The sequence below is a fragment of the Nycticebus coucang genome, chromosome 2 (genome assembly GCF_027406575.1).
Source record: "Nycticebus coucang isolate mNycCou1 chromosome 2, mNycCou1.pri, whole genome shotgun sequence".
NCBI classification, from domain to species: Eukaryota; Metazoa; Chordata; class Mammalia; order Primates; family Lorisidae; genus Nycticebus; species Nycticebus coucang.
In genome coordinates this window covers 54101736-54112456 of record NC_069781.1, presented here as the reverse complement: position 1 = coordinate 54112456, position 10721 = coordinate 54101736, and positions in this window count along the sequence as shown.

Here is a 10721-nt window from a genome sequence, read left to right as displayed (position 1 = left end):
TGGCTGCATGGTAATGGATTATGTGGAAAGTATACTTGGAATCTGTGTATATGTTAATGGAGTGGCCTTGTGTGAGTTTTATGCCTTTAGTGAGGGCTAAGAGTTCTTCCTGTTATGAGGAGGTGCCAGAGGGCAGAGTAAAAGAAGTGATAATACGGGAAGAAGATGCAATATAAAAGCCTGCCTTGGCAGGAGTGTGAGCACTAGGCTTAGAAGAACTGCCATTGATAAAGTAGGTGTCTTCAGGGTTTGATAAGGGAAAGAGAGAGATGTAGGGGAAACGGTGTAATCAAAAGCCAGCAATCACGGAATGAGTTCTGGGAAGTGTAAGAGTCATGAGAGTGGAGGGCAGCGAATGGAACTAAGGGGTTATATGCCGCGTAAGGGAGAAAATGAAGGTCTAGGTTTTCTACAAAGAGGATTAAGAGCTGGAGTAAGAGAGGTGCTGAGATTAAAGATGATAAGTATTGGCACTTTAAAAGGGAAGGAATGTTAAGAGGAGTAAATAGATATTTGGGGGCTTGGTGGGTAACATTCTGGGTCCCCAGGAAAAGAAGGGATGTGGCTGCCACCACTCAGAGGCAAGGGAGCCAGCCCAGGGCTGTGAATTCTATCTCTTTTAAGAGGAATGCTATTGGGAGATGATTACTGTGAGGTTTCTGTGTTAGGACCCCTACTGCACATCCTTGGTGTTCTGACACTGAGAAGTAAAATGGATCGCAGAGATCAGGGAGATGGAAGGAGTGTGCTTAGGACAGCAAGGATTGCAGCAAGAGGAAAGAACTTGACCAAAGCTGGTATGGGTCTAGGAGGTTGCTTGGGAATCTTTTAGCAGCAGTGTATAGGGGCTTAGCTGAGGCTTGAAATTTGGAATCCAGGCTTTAAAATATCCTTGAACCCCGCCTCAGGAAGAAGAGGAGGTCAGTTTTCTTTGAGGAAGGCATAAGGAGGAGATAGCCTGAATGTCGTCAGGGGAGATAAGTTTTTCCTCCTTACTGTAAGAGAATGCTAAGGTGTTGGACAGAGGGAGAGATTAACTTGGCTTTGGAAAGGGACACTTTATACCCTTTGGTAGTGAGGCAGGAGAGTAAGTGAGTGCTGTCTGCTGGGAGGCAGTGGCAGAGGGCCTGCATAAGAGAAAGTCAGCTACATACTGAAGAACTGTGGAATTCTCCAGTAAAGTTAACTGCTGGAGGGCGGTGCCTGTGGCTCGAAGGAGTAGGGTGCCGGCCCATATGCTGGAGGTGGCGGGTTCAAACCCAGCCCCGGCCAAAAAAAAAAAGTTAACTGCTGAAGGTCAGCCTGAAGTGCCTGACCAAAGTAATGAGGATTATCTCTAAATCCTTGTGGGAGAACTGTCCAAGTGAACTGTTGGCTGGTGGAGAGATCAGAGTCTGTCCAGATGAAGGCAAAAAAGGGTTGGGAGAGCTCATGGATGGGGATGGTAAAGAAGGCATCTTTGAGATCTAACTGTGTGGTGGGAGGTGTTGGAAGGAATGGTAGATAGGAGGGTGTAGGGATTAGGGACTACTGGGTGAATAGGCTGAACAATTTCATTAATAGCCCATAAGTCTTGTACTAACCCATATGACCCATTGGTTTTTGTTATTTATTTATTTTTTTTACAGGAAGGATGGGAATGTTGCGGGTTGAGTTAGTATGCTTGAGAATACCAACTCACAGGGGCTTGAGGATAAATGGTTTAACTCTCCTAAGGGCTATCTTGGAGATTGGGTATTGTTTAAGGGAAGGATATGAATGTTGGGGATAGAGATCAATGAGATTGGGTGAATGATAGGAAACTATAGAAGGAAAAGAGGTGTCCTACATGATAGACTCTACAGGGAGGTCATATTGAGAGAATGGAGGGGTAATAGGGGAGGGGTTGGAGACGGGCAGGATGGATAGTGAGAGGTGGGAGATGGCGGAAATTGTCAGGGTTGCTTATAATCTTGAGAGGATATCCCTACCTAGTAAAGGGATGCTGCACGAAGGAATGAATGTAAGAAAGAGTGTCTAGAGAGAGAATACCACAAGGGTGGAGTAGTGTGAGGGTATAGTAAATTAGCATCAGTACCCACCACTGAGATCTATGTTTGTTTTAAAGGACCTTTATAAGATGGTAGCATGGAGAAGGTGGCCACTGTGTCTCTTAAAAATGAGATTGGTGGGGCCAGGCACAGGGCCTTATGCCTGTAATCCTAGCACTCTGGGAGGCTGAGAAGGGTGGATGGCCTGAGCTCACAGGTTCAAGAATAGTCTGAGCAAGAATAAGATCCTGTCTCTAAAAATAGCTGGGCATTGTGGTGGTGTCTGTAGCTCCAGCAACTTGGGAGGTGAAGCAAGAGAATTGCTTGAGCCCAAGAGTTTGAGGTTGCTGTGAGCTATGATGCACAGCATCTACTAAGGGCTTCAAAGTGAGACTGTGTCTCAAAAAAAAAAAAAAAAAAGAGAGAGATTGACTTACCTTCCACTAGCAAAAATACCCAGAGTCCAATCCTTGTGATTGTCCAGGGGACATTCTGATTCTCTGGGAATCATCAGTCTTCACCAGCTAGGACTAAGAGGTTGGGAAATTCAGCCAGGTCCTGGGAGTGGCTGTGAACCATATCCTCAGAAGGACTTGGGCAATCAGACTTCCAGTGAGCACCTCCGCAGGCTGGATATGGCTTGGGGGGAGTGTTTGGATTTGGGCACTGCTTTGCCCTGTGCCCTGGCTTACTGAGCTTAAAACATAGTTCCAGGGGAGATTATCTTTCTTCAGACTTCCCAGAGGAGTTTCAAGAAGTATCTGGGTTTTGTCTAATGACAGAAGACAATAACTGGAGCTCTGAGAGGTGCTACAGCTTAAAGGCCTCTTGGTTATTGAAGACCTTGAAGGCCAGGTCAATGAGATCTTGCTGAGGGTCTGAGGGCCCTGGGGGGATTTTTATAGTTTTTTTCCTGGATATTGGGTACAGACTGAGAGATAAAATGCATGGTAATAGTGTGACTGCCCTCATTGCTCTCTGGCAGTAGGGTGGTATAGCACTGGAGGGCTTTGTTAAGACTAGCTAAAAATTGGGCAGGATTTCCATCCCATTTATGAGTTATTTATTTTAATTTGTCATAATTCATGGCCTCATGGGCTGCTTTTTTTAGTCCCTCTAAGAGACACTGGGGCATGTGGTTACAGAGACAGACCCCAAGAGCATTAGTTTGGTAATTCCAATTGGGGTCTTCCCGAGGGGTGCATCCAGGAGGGGTTTGGTCTGTCCTTTGTAGATCTTCAGTGCGAACCTGGGCCTGAGTCTAGACTTGCTCTCTCTCCTCCGAAGTTAAGGTGGAGGTGAGGATAACATATAAATCATGCCAGGTCAGATCAAACGATTGCATTAGATATCTAAATTCTTGAGAGTGTTTTGTGGGATCTTTGGAGAACTAACCTACTTTCTGACTTATGTGGGACAGGTCTAAGAGCAAAGAAAGTGAACACGAACCCTGATGAAACCTTCCATTCCGCAAGCTCTTGGAGGGAGTATATTGGTTGTGGTGGCCTGGAAGTGGAAGGTCCAAAGGTGTGGCCAGATCTAGTATGAAGGGAAATTGGGCTCACCCTGTCTCTTTCCCTGCTCGGGTCTGCCATGAGTCCTTCCTTACCCCCCTAGGGATGCCATCTTTCCTTTTCCTCCTCCCAGAGACATTATCTATCCTTTTTTGTACACCTGTGGTAGAAGGCAAGTGGAGGGAGTTAAGAGAGGGGGTATGGGGTGAAATTTTGAGGGTAGGGTGGAGGTTTAGGGGTAGTGGGTGGTGGAGGGGCAGAAGAGGTAGAGTTGTCTCCTGGGTCAAAGGAAGACAATGGAGATTCAGGGAGGTCAGGGAGGGCTGGATGGCCCGCGCAAGGAAAATCTGAGAGGGTTCACAAGACAAGCACAAAGGAGAAATGTTTTAGAGGAGGAGGAAGGGCTGGATGCAGGGATCTCTGACCATTTGCCCAATCTCTGACAGTAATTGTCAAGGTCAGTGAGGATCCAAAGATCAAAGGTGCCATTTTCAGCCTGTTGTGAGCCATTGTCTAGTTTATACATGGGCCAAGCAGTACTACAGAAAAAGATGAGGCATTTAGATTTAAGGTCTGGATAGAACCGTAGATGCTTGAGATGAGTTAAAAGGCAGCTTAAAGGTGAAGAAGTAGGGGATCTGTGACTGAGTAATCCCCATATTGGAAACTGGAGGTAGAAACCAAAAGAGGCTAAAGTGAGGAAGTAAAGAAAACTTACAAGGAGGAGGAGTAAGGAAGTGGCTAAGACTGGGGTCAGGGAGGTTACCAGGCCTCTGTGTATACCTTTAACCAGCTAGAAAAGAATGATCCAGGCCTATGGGAGGGCATCCCCACACATGAGGCAATGGAAGGCAAGTCCGATTCTCAGGGGTTAGTCTGTGACCGGTACCAGATTTAGAAGGCACAGACCACTGAAATTTTTTGGCCCAGTGTGTGGAATGGGAAGTGAAGTTCAAAAAAGCTCAGAGGGGACTATATATGAATGCTTAAGAGGCCCAAAGATGGAGGTAGAGGGAAAGGGGAGCTGGAGTGGGGAAAAGGGAAAAGAAGTTAAAAAAAGTTTAGAAAGGAGTTCTAGACAAATGCTCACCTCACATTAAGCTAGTGAATGATGCCCCATGATCATATCAATGTACACAGCTATAATTTAATTAAAAAAAATGAAAAAAAAATGGCTAAATTTGGGGTGGAGGTCAGAAGGGTCCCTTATTTCCCTTTGTCTCATCAGAACATGATTCTATCTAATTGGGTCTGAAGAGGTGTATCTCGGTCCCCTGAGGGGGCTTCTCCCTATCCTGGGCTCTCGGCACCAAAGTGAGAGGTCAAAGACTGAAAATGAGTGATTATTCCTTCCATTTCATGTTTTAGAATAATCTCTCATTTTTGGTCTTCAACCTCTCACCCATTTTTGCTATCAGACATGCAAATGTCTCAACTCCAACTCATGTCCCTTTGCTCTGAAATAAGTACCTTCTTCTTTCAGAACCCGTTTCTTTGATGCAGCAGCGCTACTCCCAGTGCCTACATCATAGCATTTAATGCACTTTATAGGAGAATTAAATGAAACACTACAGCTAATGTATATGATATCTAGAACAGCATAACTATTGAATATGCCTATTATAGTATAATATACAACAGCTAATGTAACTATTAAGACTCTATGCTTTAGTTCAGACTGTTCACCTCATTTGTTGGGTTAATGAGTTACAGTCTTGCTGTTATACATATATAGAGTCTACATATTTTTTCAAAGCATCTACTATGTAACTTATTCTGCTTGTTTTTATAAGATATGAACATAAGTATAATGTCATCCTTTTATTAAGGAGCTTATGATCAAAGAGGAGATACAATTAATATACACAAATGAGTGTAATATAAAGTAAAATTGTGATGGGTAAAATGAAATAGGGAAACATTCTCTGGTGATAAGCAGAAAAGGACAATGCCTTTTAATTGAGCGGAAAGTGATCAATACACTACAGTTATCGTTTTTACCATTGTTATTGCCAATACCAAATCCAAAGCACTCTATCAGACCTAAAAAAAAAAATAGGTCTTTTAAAATACAGAGATATCGTGAATTGTTTTATTAAATCTATTAGCAGCATTTATATAAAATGTATTTTGTTAAAAACAAATAGAAAGTAGACAAAAATCTATTGTAAAAAGTTAAGACTCTATGACTACGTTCTGCTTTCGGCAAGTAGACCTCACTGAGAAGAAATCTATGGCTGATTAAAATATGTGCTATCCCATTAATCACATAATACATTAGATAGTAAATTGTGGTTGTTAACTTGGTTTGCAGCATTGAACATGGAGAAAAATATCACATAGGCAGACAAGTGCTCCAATGTATGACAGTATAATAGCTTGTGGATATATTCTTTTTGTAAATATGTCTGCAGCATATCCAGTGTCTCACTGAATTGTGCTGTAAAATAAGGTTATTCTTTAAGTTACAGAGATTAATACTGCAGATTTTTCAGCACTGGAAAAAAATCATACATTTGAATAGAAGAAAGGGTGAGATAGAAATTAACATTTTTTTATTCGGAGTGTGTTGGTCTAATATTTCATTCAACTTCAGAAGGGAACTCTGAAGATGTTAAATTAAAAATTTTTTTCTGGAAAAAGAAAAATCAGAATATAATCTACTGACAGGTAATTATGTGAACTAAATTTAAACTGAGATCAAGGATGTGTAACTTTCTATGCCACGTGGATCTCAGGATCCTGCCCTGAAAATTTGCTGTTAGTGCAAATAGGAAAACACAGAGAAGTGCCACCTTATGTAGTCTTGACAATACTGTTTTTCAGTGAAGAATTAGTGATTTCTTTTAATTTTGTTCTAGTAAATGTGTACATTTAAAATTTAAGAGGTAGTTAAAAAATAATTCTGACCTGGTCATGTGTTTAATTTTTTTAATGAAGTAACATAGAATTGAGCAAACTATACTAGACTTGTTGTATTGTTTCTGTTCCTGCTGTTAATTAGGGCAGCTACTGGTCACACAGGGCCACTAAGTACTTCACATGCTGTTAGTCTGACTTGATATGGGCTATAAGTATAAAGTACATATCAAATTTCAATGCCTCTATTTTTTTATAAGGCAAAATATTTCACTTGGACATAAAGATCAAATAAAATGTATAAATTTCAACTTTTTTAATATGTAGAGAAAAAAGTTTGAAATTACATATGTGATTTGAGTTTGTGACTTCTGTTCTGTTGCTGCCAGACAGTGCTGGTCTATGTGATTCGGAAGTAAACAACTGAGAAAGGAAATAAAATTCTGAACAAAGAATCTTGACCTCCTCAGAACCACGTTAAACTGGCTCATAGTCTTACCATAAAACTTGTTTGGTTTAGGTTGTGTATAAGTGGTTATAAATAAACTATATAATTGAACACACACTATGCATTAACAAAGTAACAAGAAAAATACAGTCACTACAGAATTATGTATGTGTGGAAAGATAACGTTGCAAAATCTAAAACACAAAATACCTATTTGTTGACTGTTTTATATGAAATGTGTGCATTCATGTTCTTATACTAAGAATATGTAACACCCCCCCCCCCCCGAATTTCTAGCATTATTTTCTTGTATTCTGTTAACAGAGACACATTTCCCCAATACGGTCTAAAAGTTAGTAGAAAATTTATGTTTTCACTGAAGAATTTTAGATGTAGAAATCAATACAAATCAATTGCTTAAGAATCGTTATCCAAAACCCTCTATCAAATCTTACAAATACAAAGCAAAAACTCACTTTTGGGGGGGTATTTCCCCTCCCCACAAAAGACCATATAAAATGCCTCTTTTTCTTTTTTAAAGTATGTATTTGTCAACAAGGGGATAAATTAAAGGAGAGAATAGACGCAGATACAGACAGAAAGAAGAGCTATACAGTATGTGACTTTCAGGATTTATTGCTTTGGGAAACTATAACAGACTGGCTTTGGGTTGAAAACTTAAATCTTTATTACCTCTTAGAGTGCATATCTATTTCAAAGAGAGTAATTTTTGCTTTCATTTGCATTTTTTAAGAATAGTCATTCATTTATATTGTAAAAATATGTGCCTCTTTCAGGAATTATTTCCATATAAATTCTTTTTTTTTTTTTTTTGAGATAGAGTCTAAAGCTGTCTCCCTGGGTTGAGAGCTGTGGCATCACAGCTCACAGCAACCTCAAACTTTAGAGTTCAAGTGATTCTCTTGTCTCACCCTCCCAAGTAGCTGGGACTATAGGTGCCTGCCACAACACCTGGCTATTTTTTTATTTTTATTTTTTGCAGTTCTCATTGTTGTTTTAGCTGTCCTGGTCCGGGTTCAAACTCTCCATCCTCAGTGTAGGTGGCCAGAGCCCTACCCACTGAGCTACAGGGGCCACCTAGTTCCATACAACTTCAAAGTGCAATAGTTGTTGCCTAAAGAATAGAACCATCATATACCAGTAGTCACTATCAGCAGAGAGGTATTCCACTGTGTTTTTCCTGTGTGTGGGAGTTGGAAGTCGGTACTCTGCAAATATTGCCCAAGGGAAGTTGTCTGTAAGTCTGAAAGAGCCACTGCTGGGGATGGATGTGTGGGCCAATCTTGAGGATTAGTCCCTTTGGACCTGACAAAAATAGGTATCCTATATTTGAAAGTCTGAAGAAGGAAATAGCCTGTGAATTCTAAACCTCTGATGACAGCATAGTAGCTATTAACCACCTGTGGCTAAAGATCACTTGGATGTATCTAACTTGTCAAATACACTGAATTTTTAATTTATTTCACTTTAATTAAGGTAACTTTAAATTTAAAACTGACACTGGATTCAGCGATTGGAAAACATATGAGTGCCTTCGGAACAATTTCAGATTTACTTTTCAGCTGAATATTTTATGATATTTAAATGTAGATCAAGTATTTCCAAACAAAAAGTTTCAACTGAGATGTGCCCAAAGTAATGAACACAAAACAAGATTTGAAGACTCACTGCTAAAATAAATAAATAAAATAGCTCATTGGTAATTTTATATTGACTGCACATTGAAATGGTATTAGTTTGGACATTTGAGTTAAAATACATTATTAAAACTAGTTTGACCTGTTTCTTTTCATTATTTTAATGTAGCTACTAGAAAGTTTGAAATTATATATGTGGCCCAAACTATATTTGTATGGGAAAGTGCTGGTTAAACCAAGGAGAAAAACACATGGAATTATCTTTGAGGTACTAATATTGCAAATGGGATATGATGACAAGAACTAGTGACAAGATAGTAAGAGTGAGTAGCAAAAGGACCAAATGAAAAGTAGTTCCTTAATTAGCCCTGCCATGCTATTAAATGAATACCCCATGGTACCTGAACTGAATTAGGGGTTAGGATTGAGAACATGACTTTTCCGTGTTTATTATCTTACATGCGATAAAGAAAAAATAAACATAGTGTTGCTTTAACAATAACAGTTTAATTATTACTAGCTTTATTGTTTAAAATTATTATTATATTTCAATCTTCTTTCAGCCTCCACATGCTATTAAATGCCTTGCATCAAGACATAAAAAAGGATTTTATTATTACAACCTTTAAAACAAAAGATATCACTAGAATTATGTAGGACACGAAAATGAATGTTGAGACAAATTTAATTTCCCAGGGTAGAAATCTAAAGGAATGTTCATTTGGGGCACTTTGTTATATAAAATCTACTCCATAGCTACAAACTGAATTAAATTCATCCATTGGACAGTCTGGAACAAATTGCATTGCATTGTGTGTACACCCTGAAAGTCTTATTGCCCTCATATTGAATGAAAATAGTCTTTCTCCCCACACTAGTAAAATCCAAGCTCACTATAGAAAAATCAGGGTACTAACAAGCAAAAAGGAGAAAACAATAATCACTTGTAACTTATACCACCCAGAGATAATGACTATAATTTCCCTTTGCATTTTCTTGAAGGAAACACAGTTCGTTTCTAGGCAAGTTTCAGTATGTGTTAATAAGCACTGTATCACAAACTCTATGTGTGATACTTTTCACCCTTTTCTTTGAACTTTCTTTGGACTATTTTCATAAGCCAGACCAAGTTTATGAGTTAAAGAACAAAAACTTAATAAATGATGTCTTGTTAGCTTGAAAGTCTTACTCACATAGATTTCCAAAGCACCAAACGTAAAATCAGGAAGTATTTTATTCACTAGAAAACCTTGTTGAACATTTTCTGACACTATTAGTAAGATAAAGAGAGTGTGGATGAAAGGGAAAACATGAATTCTGAATCCTGAAGAGCCTGTGCTTATTAGTACTTTCAGCAGAAATCATGAAGGGTCACCTCATCAGCAGATGGACCAAGCGGTAAAGGTGCCTCATTAGGTAAAGGTTTAAGTGTCAAGAATATTCCCTCACAGAAAGCTCTGTAATTGTCCAAACATGCCTATTTGCTGATTCTGTCCTTTGATTGAAAAAAGTTTTATTTATCTATTCATTTTGTCTTCTTTAAGAGGAAGATGGGCACCTAAGCATAAAATTACCCTGGAAATTTAGCAGTTCCAGGTCTGGAAATTCAAACCCGAGGACTTTGAGTTAGGCAGACTCCTTCAGATGAAGTGGAGCACGAAGTGTCCTTTTGCAATTCTTGAGATATTTTCTCTGATTTTCACTTTAGTTGTTGTCCTTTCACCTACTCTTGCTTTCTAACCTATCTCTAGGTCCATTGAAAAATAAAAATATGCATCATGAAATTAGACAAAGACTCATAACCTCCTGTGTTTATTGATTATAAGACCATTAGGTTCATAAATACCAATGTTCCTCTGCCTCTTTCACAATTCCCACCCTTTCCCTATAATTAAGGTTACTTGGAGGGAATATGAATTTAGACTTTTGATCACTGAGATATTAATAATTTCTAGATTTATATCGGGTTTTCTGGTCCAATTAGAGGCAAGCTGGAAGGGCAGAGTATACCAACCTCCCCTGAGGCACAAGTGGAGATGCTGAGAACTTCCCACAGGTGCCCTTGAACTATGAAACACTATGGAACCTGTGTGCTTGATTTGGAAACTCAGTGCTTATAGTGCTTATTTTATATCAATGCTGGCTGTCACGGTTCATAGGATTTTAAAGATCAGGACAGGCTACTGTGGACGATATGATAGACAAAATATAA